Source organism: Dasypus novemcinctus, chromosome 1 (genome assembly GCF_030445035.2).
Source record: "Dasypus novemcinctus isolate mDasNov1 chromosome 1, mDasNov1.1.hap2, whole genome shotgun sequence".
NCBI lineage: Eukaryota > Metazoa > Chordata > Mammalia > Cingulata > Dasypodidae > Dasypus > Dasypus novemcinctus.
In genome coordinates, this window is record NC_080673.1 from 50,217,410 (window position 1) to 50,226,778 (window position 9,369).

Sequence of the window (9,369 nt, forward strand, 5' to 3'; positions counted from 1 at the left end):
AAATGAAGTTAAACTACTCAACAAAAATATTACAGAAATCATCAAAAGTTGTTAAATCTAGTCCATTTAATACAGGTTGTGGTTGTAAATTTTATTAATAGTAATAAGAATCAAGGAAAACTAAGTAAAAACAATTCTGTCAATTGGTCATTTGGTGAATTGGTCTGCTTCTGCAAGGTCTAGGCTGGAAACTTTGTAGTGTTGGGCTGAAATAGGTGGAAGAAAAGGTCACAGGGGTTTGAGGAACCACGAGGTTACTATCAAGAAGGATATTAATTTTGCCCAGAAGATTGATAGGAATAAAGAAGAAGGGGAGCTGGTGAGCCACAGGGAGTGGGAGGGAGTGATCGCTGAATGAAAGGGGTGACCAGAAGTCTCTAGATTATAGCAACAAGGAGAACAATGCCTTAAGTTCCTAAACTGCTAGGGTTTGGGCGAAAGAAGAAATTGTTTGAAGCAGAATTGGAAGGAACAGGGGAACTCACCTGCTCCCAAGACCTAGGGATGACAGGAAAACAACTCCACTTGAAAGAGTTGGAGAAGTGATTTCCTCAGGGGAACCCACATTCAATCAAGGCAATTGGGGGAGGCAAAAGTTGAAATTAATTTTTTTCAGAGAACAAGAGGAAAGACTTGAAAAGAGAAAAGAGGGGGGAGCCTTTGGGAGCTAATGGGATGATCATCTTAGAGTGAAGAACTGGAGATGATGGACGATAGGACTTCAGGGGAAGGCTGAGGTGATGGCGCATGTTTGGAGCCCTTGCGAGTGTGGTGACTGCCACTAGGTGGCAGAGTGAAGTCCTGAGAAGGGCAATTCCTTCCACGTCTTGTGCGTTTTTGGGTGATCACTTCAGCTCAGAGGGTCTCCAGCTTTATAATTATAAATTGAGGACAGTTGAATCTTCGTAACAGTACTAGTCATAACAGCCTAGAGGTGGAAATAACCCAAATGTCTATCAACTGATGAATGGATAATTAAAATGCAGTATACACATTTAATGGAATATTATTCAGCCATAAAAAGGAATGAAACAATGAACATGCTCTAACATGGATGAAACTTTTACATATGCTGCTAAGTGAAAGAAAACAGTCATGAAATATCACATATTGTGTGATTCCATTTATATTAGTATCTGGAAAAAGGAAATCTATAGACACACATTTTAGTTTGCTGGCTGCTGGAAAGAGATACCACGAAATGGGTTGGCTTTAACAATGGTAATTTATTAGCTTACAAGCTTACAGTTTTGAAGCTGTGAGAATGTTCAAATCAAGGTATCATCAGGGTGATGCTTTCTTCCCAAAGATGAATGATGGTGAACCTTGGGTCCTCTGCCACATGGCAAGGCACATTGCAGCATCTATTGTCTCTCCCTCTCTTCCAGGTTCTGTTGCTTTCAGCTTCATGCTTCCATGGCTTTCTCTCTCTGTATTCATCCTGTTTATAAAGGACTCCCATAAGAGGATTAAAACCCACCTTGGCCCATGCCTTAACTGAAATAGCCTCATGGAAACCTACTTACAATAGGTTTACACTCACAGGAGTGGATTAGCTTTTAGAACATGGTTTTCTGGGGGTGCATACAGTTCCAAACCACCACAATAAAAAAGTAGATTAGTGGTTCCCTATGGCTGGGGTGGGGTTAGGGAAAGCATAGTGACTGCTGTTGGGTGCCAAGTTTCCTGGGGGCGATGAAAATATTCTAAAATTGATTGTGGTGATAATTGCACAACTCTGTAAATATACTAAAAACCATAGAGTTGTACATTTCAATGGTTGAATTGTATGGCATGTGAATTATATCCCAATACAAAAGGGAGAACAAATGCTCCCATTCTAATCAAACAAAACATTATGGATGTGAGGATACTTTGGAGACTAAAAAGCACCAAGCTCTCACGAGAACACTAATGACAAGTCCTGGGGACAGTTTCTTTTGCAGTTTAAAGTAAAGGGCTTATATTTTGGGCCTGGTCATAACTGACTTACTGAAGTCATGGGGACAGACCATACGGCCTTAAGGAACTCTTAAAATTGTAATTCTGTGTAAGAATATCATACGTTTTACTACACTTGCCAGGATTTCCCCTGCAGATTCAGTTTCCTGCACAGGAGGGCGCCATCCACCAAACAACAACTTGTTCATTGCTTCTGGAAATGTGCAAATATAGTATCCGGGTAAAAACAAAGGATTATCAAAGATGACTGAAATTTCAAAGTCCCATTTATATATTAATTTTATTATGAGTGTGCATAAAATATCTGGAAAGACACATAACACAGATGTTGGCAAGAGTAAGAGGAAAACAAAATGACAAAATAAAAAAGTACAAAAAGAGTGAGAGGAAGATGTTTTACTGTATAAGAGGTTGTTTTTTTAAGATTTATTTTATTTCTCTCCCCTTTCCCCCCTCCTCCGTTGTCTGTTCTCTGTGTCCATTCGCTGTGTGTTCTTCTGTGTTCACTTGTATTCTCGGAGGCACCGGAGTGTGTCTCTTTTTGTTGTGTCATTTTGCTGCGTCAGCTATCTGTGTGTGCGGTGCCACTCCTGGCAGGATGCATTTTTTTGCACGGGGCGGCTCTCTTTGAGGGGCGCACTCCTTGCCCATGGGGCTCCCCTACATGGGGGGAACCCCTGCATGGCAGGGCACTCCTTGTGCGCATCAGCACTGTGCATGGGCCAGCTCACCACATGGGCCAGGAGGCCCTGGGTTCAAATTCTAGACCTCCTATATGGTAGGCAGATGCTCTATCAGTTGAGCCACATCTGCTTCCCTATAACAGGGTTTTTTAACCATTTTTGTTCCACGGACCCCTTTGCCAATCAGGTGAAAAACCATAGACCCCTTACCAAGTCCATACTACACTATGTATTATTTAATAAATATATCACACCTACACCAACACGTCCTCACAAGAAAAATGTTTCTTTGAATTTCAATTCAAGCTCATGGACCCCTTGTTAAGAATCCCTGCTCTATAATCTTATCTTTTTACGTTTTGAACCATGTGACGGTGTTATTTATTTAAAAGATTAAATAGAAAAAAATCCTTTCAAGGAAGATTATTTTGTGCTATCATTTAGACTAACAGGAAATTGTGAAAAAGATGTGGAGAACAGCTGCAAAATATAAAGGGATTATTCAAATGTTTTTAAAAATTCATCTAATAGCTTGTAATAAAAAAAATTCTTCTAATGAACTCAAGAATTTTCACATGTAGTATTCATTCTTACCATTTTATTCTTCCTTCCCTCCTCAACCTCTCTCTCTTCCTTTCTTTCTTTTTACCAGATGTGGGGGTACTTAACAAGGGGTTTGTGGGCTTCAACTGAAATTTAAAAAAATGTTATTCTTGTGGGGACATGTTGGTGCAGGTGTGATATATTTATTAAATAATACACAGTAGGGCAGTGGACTTGGCCCAGTGGTTAGGGCGTCCGTCTACCACACGGGAGGTCCCCATTTCAAACCCCGGGCCTCCTTGACCCGTGTGGAGTTGGCCCATGCGCAGTGCTGATGCGCGCAAGGAGTGCCGCGCCACGCAGGGGTGTCCCCCACGTAGGGGAGCCCCACGCGCAAGGAGTGCACCCTGTAAGGAGAGCCGCCCAGCATGAAAGAAAGTGCAGGCTGCCCAGGAATGGCGCCGCACACACGGAGAGCTGACACAGCAAGATGACACAACAAAAAGAAACACAGATTCCCGTGCCGCTGACAACAGAAGTGGACAAAGAAGATGAAGCAAATAGACACAGAGAACAGACAACCGGGGTGGGGGGGGGGGGCGGGGGGGACGGGAGAGAAATAAATAAATAATCTTAAAAATAAATAAATAAATAATACACAGTAGAGTGTGAACTTAGTAAAGGGCCCGTGGTTTTCACCTGACTGGCAAAGGCGTTTGTGGAATAAAAAAGGTTAAGAACCTCTGGAATACAGGAAGGATAATTTAATTCTCCCGTAATTTTTAACTTTACATTATCAAACTTTGCAACAGAAAGATTGAAAGAATAGTACAATAAATACCCATCACGTTGATTCAACAATGAATATTTTTCTTTATTTGCTTAAATTTTCCTCTATGTGTATGTGTGTGCATTTTCACCTATTTTCATATAATCTTTTCAGATGCCCTACCCTAAATATTTCAGCATGCACCTCTGTGATGAGGTATATTAAACTACCTTTCTATCATAATATCACACCTGAGACAATTAAGAGTAATTATCTGATATAACTTATTATCCGGTCCACATTTAAACTTCGCAATTTGCACCTAAATTGTCTTAAGTCGCTTTTTCTCCAAGCCAAGATCCCATCAACGTTTTTACACAATGTCTCTTTAGGCCCTTTTGTTCTACAACATTACCTCACATTATAGTTTGTAACTCTGACTTTTTGAAGAGACCAGGCAAGTTGTACTTTAGGGATGCCCTGTATTTTGTTGGATTGTTTCCAAATGGTGACATTTAAATCTTCTGTCTTCTGGAAGTTAGATTCAGGTTTAAAACTTTTGGCGATAGTTTCTTTTTTTTACTAGTAAGTAAAACACATAGAAGTGCACAAAACAAAAATACGCAGCCCAATGAATATCACGAAGTGTACGCACCTATGGAACCAGTATCCGGGCCAATAAATAGAACAGCATTCCAGAAGCCCCTCGTGTGCCAGCTCCCAATTATTGACCCCTTAATAATACATAATCCCCACTGAACATCATCGCTCATTTTTTGGTGAGTTTTTGTTTTTCTTTATTTTTATCACTCATTTAAAAAATTTCTTTATAATTTCACCACCTTAGCATGCATCAAACATATGTTTTTAAACTGTTTTTGAACTTAATGAGTCAAATCATAGATTATTTTTTATATAGAGCTTCTTTTAATCAACATTGCATTTGTGAGATTCGTGTACGTGCTTGTAAGTGTCTGTGGTTTATTCATTGACATAACTAATTTTAAAAATATAACGTGATCTGTGGTCTGTTTATCCTTTCCTCAGTTGATGGCCACTGTGTTGCATGTCTGGTTTTTGTAAATAATACTGCCTTGAACAATCTCATCTATTTCTCTTGGTAGATACATGCACACATTTCATTTAGATCTACACACTCAGGGATAAAATTGTTGGGTCAGTGTATGCATACGTCCAACTTTCACAAAAAATGGTTACACTAATTTGAACTCCTACTAATATTGTATGAGAATGACTGTTGCTATCCATCCCTTGCCAGCATTTGGTATTGGTAGTCATTTTCATTGTAGTCCTTCTGGTGGTTGTGCTGTGGTTTAACTCGCATTTCCCCATTATTAAGAAGGTAGAGCCCTTTCATGTGTTTGAGATTTTTTATATATTTTGCGTGTGTGTGAAAATTCTGTTTAAACATCTTGCCCCCTCAACTCTTGTTTTTTTAGATAACTGTACTTTTCCTATCAATCTGTAGTTCTAAATATATAGAGGTTATAAGTACTTCATCAGTTACATGGGTTGCAAATATACCCTACAATGTGGCTTGGCTTTTGAGTTTCTTAATGGTGTCAATTGATGAATAAATGCCCCTAATTTTATCATTGAGGAGTTTAATAGAACTAAGAGTTGAGAGTGGGAGGTGTGAAGGGCTTTTAGAAAGAATTCTCAGAACAATGACACAGAACTATCTGGCATGGGAACAATCAAGAATCCAGGGTCCAGGATCCATTGCACCAATGGTTGAATCCAGGATCGCACCCCCTTTCACGCATTTGGGGTATCAAAAAGCCACTGTAGCTGCAGGCTCCAAGAATATACTACCATAGCTGTGGACCTAGGACAAGGATCCCTTGCTTTTTCTGCTAGATGCACACTGCTGGATATAACCACATTGATGTTTTACAGGGTTCTGTCTCAACGCAGTCTCGAAGTTTGTGTCAATTACAGGCAGAGTTCTAACTGCAAGGAAGTCTGGGATATGTAGTTTTTATCCTTCCAGCTTCTGAAGTTCAGGACAGCACTCTGCACCAGCTGTAAGCAAGCCTGTCTTCCTCAGACTCCTTATTTCTTTGATGATGATACAAGTTTGTTAATTGAATTATTGACTTGACACTTATAAATATGAAGATAGTGCACAATTTTCTCTGCTCAGCCTGATCTACCCTCTACCCTTCTCTGCCTTGCTATGTGCCCTTTATGTATTTAATCTCCTGGGCTCCACGGCACTCTGGATGCTGGTTGGTTTTAGCCGATGACAAGTATTGCCGGGAGACTAGAGAGTGGGGGAGGTTTGGTAGTGATTGTCTCCATCTACCTAAGACCAAAGTGTCTTTTGCGTCTTTTCCACCAGGTAGAACTGGATGTCGGTAACAGCTCCCTCCGCTTGCCTGTTTAGGCCTAGAGCTGGTAATGGCTCTTCCTGTTCCTAGTCACTTACTGTGTTAAGGTCTCTTAACCCTACCATCAGATATGAAATGGTTTCCTCCATTTGACTCTCTTCAAATACCCATTTGAATGTGGCACCTTTTCCTTCTGGGAATGTGACTCATGCAATGATGGTAAGCCACAGTTTTTATTCTGAGGTGCAGACAGTCAGGTAGATAAGATGTAAGTATTGCCATCACAAAAGCTAGATGTGAAAAAAATGTGAAGCGCGTTACCAGTTTTGTGCCTTTCAGGAGGAAGAGCTGTCACCCCTGGGGGGAGGGGCTGAGGTAAATCCCCGTGGAGTTATTTAAATTGGAACTGTGAGGGTGAAGAAAATAACCTACCTACCTCACAGTATTGCTATAGGGTTAAATAAGAATATATATACAACGAGCGTCTCAATAATTGAATAGGTTTGTAAATTTGTCATATATCGTAGGTTTAGAAATTCTTTGGCTTATTATTCTGACAATTTAAAGTCCTTAATTCTCAGTGCACTTGAATTCACCTTGGTTCTCAAGGCCCTCCACTCTTAGCCTCATCTCTTGATAGTAACTCTGACTTCGAGACAGTCATCCTCTAAGATGGCTCCCAGTGATCCTTACTTCCTGGTATCCAAGACTTTATTCCCATAATTCATCCCACAGTGAATCAGGAGTGGACTGTATAACTCATTTGAGTAAAGCAAAGATGATAATGTGGAACCTCCAAGGTTAGATCATAAGGGGCATTGCAGCCTCTACTTGGTCTTTTGTGGGTTTTTCTGTTTTTTTTTAGGAGGCACTTGGGACTGAACCCACGACCTTGTACATGGGAAGCAGGTGCTCAACCACTGAGCTACACACGCTCCCCTATATTTGGTCTCTTGATCAATAGTTCTGGGAGCAACCAGTAGCTCTGTGAAGAAGTCCACAAGAAGAGGCCTCCCACCAAGCACCAACTTGCCGGTCTTGTTAATGGATGACCTTGGGAGCAGATCCCCCAGCTGATTTGAGAAGAGTCTCATTAAAGACTCTGGGCCAGAATTGCTCAGAATATCTGATGACTATTATTGTTTTAAGTCACTACATTTTGGGCTGTTACATAGAATTTGATAACTAGTTCAATCTTCAAGACCCTCCTCCCACAACAATTTTCCTTATTCTGCCTCTTTTCTTCTGTCTTTTTACACCTTTCCTTTAAACAAACAGCAATAAAAACCCTCATTCATGTTGTTCTCTTCTGGGATGCCCTCCTTTTCCTCTGCAGCCTATTAAAATCTTGTCAATCCTTCAAAGTGCAAGTCCATCTCTAACTGCAGAAAGCCTTTTTTGACGAGATTTTGACAGTCTTTCCTTTGGTAGCTTATAATTGGGACCACAGAAGTAATAATTTGATTACTCTCCCATATATTACTTCATGTATATTAATTTGTAAAAATAAAGATGGTGTAGTAAATCCCTGTATTCCCCATAGCACCTAGCATGGTGCACACTTGTAGCAGCCACTCAAGTTAAATGACTTAATTTTTAATATGCCATCATCCAGTAGACTCCAAGTCTGACACAACAGTACTTTCATCTCAGTCTGAATTCCAAAGTTATTGTTTTGTCTAAGGATTGGACAAGCAACTTTCAGGCTCATTGTTTTTACAAAGCCAAATAAAAAATAATTTTAGAGATACATATTTTACACTCAAAAGGGAAATTTACAGCAAGGGTATCTAAGTAAGTGTGCTAAGGTTATAGCATGTGACAAGCGTCAAGAGTACAATCCAAATGTTGCAAATGAAATTCTATTCTTAATAGGATCTGGTACCCAATCAGTAAGAATATAATCATTTTCCTGTTCCTCTTACTTAGCACATTGATTTTTGCCATGGAAGATGCCAATTTATGGCTCCTGAAATACAAAAGGTTATGGCCCACAGAAGTGGCCACATGTTTTATTGTCAGTAAAAGCCTTTAGAAATTCATCAAGATAAATTTAGGAAAGAAAAACATTTCGGAGTAAACACTGTCAACGTATTTGTAATTAAACCTCAAAATTATTGCTTGGTCTGTTAAGAGACTTTCAGATGAATGAATTATTACCTATCTGAGAAAGTGGGCTTTTGTTGGATTTGATTTTTTTTTCTTTTCTATACCACGATGTGTCCCACACATTGAGTACACGAAAATGTTCTGGGTACCACCTAGATTACAAAATCAGAGACACACTGAGCTAAGAGTGAATCACCTATAATTCCACGTTAGTAATAAAATCCCCTCTAAGGAAATATAGAAAGACAGGTTTGGAAACTAATTTTCTATAGTTTGTTCATTTATTTTATTAAAAAAATAATTGTGTGTAATGTTAAAACAGGGCATCTAAGGGGAAATATTACCTGATCATGACAGTAATAAAATGCCTCCCATCACTGACAATTTTTAAATGTGCAGTAAGTCACAGAATTTCCAAGGTTTTCTGAATTATTTTGAAATAATTTATTCTCCATAATAACTATCCTAACAAAACTGCAATTCAAAAAGTGTTTCTGTCAGAGGAAGTAGTCTTTTCACCGGAGAAGTCATATGCAAATACCCAGAAAATCACCATTTCTAAGATGACACAAAGTTGAGAAAAAAATGACCTCAAGATAACCTCACCCTTCCAAAACTTTCCAAATAAGATTTAATGACAATTCAGAGCTGAAAAATGCTCAGCCGAGTGGACTAAAGGACTGATTTATGGCAATTCTCGGGGTTTTATGGAGTACCGGAGGTTTTTGAAAACTTATAGTAATGAAAAAGACCAGACAGTTAACAGGATAATTTCCTAAGTCATATTTTATGTAAAAAACAAAAACAAAAGACTATTTTCTGATGGTAAAAGCCCTTATTTGTCATTTTACTCAACAAAACAGTGGTAACACTGGCTAAATGGAAGAATACGATGGGCATATGATTGTGATGTCAGAGTCTCAGAAGTCTTTTCTATTTAGAGCATGAC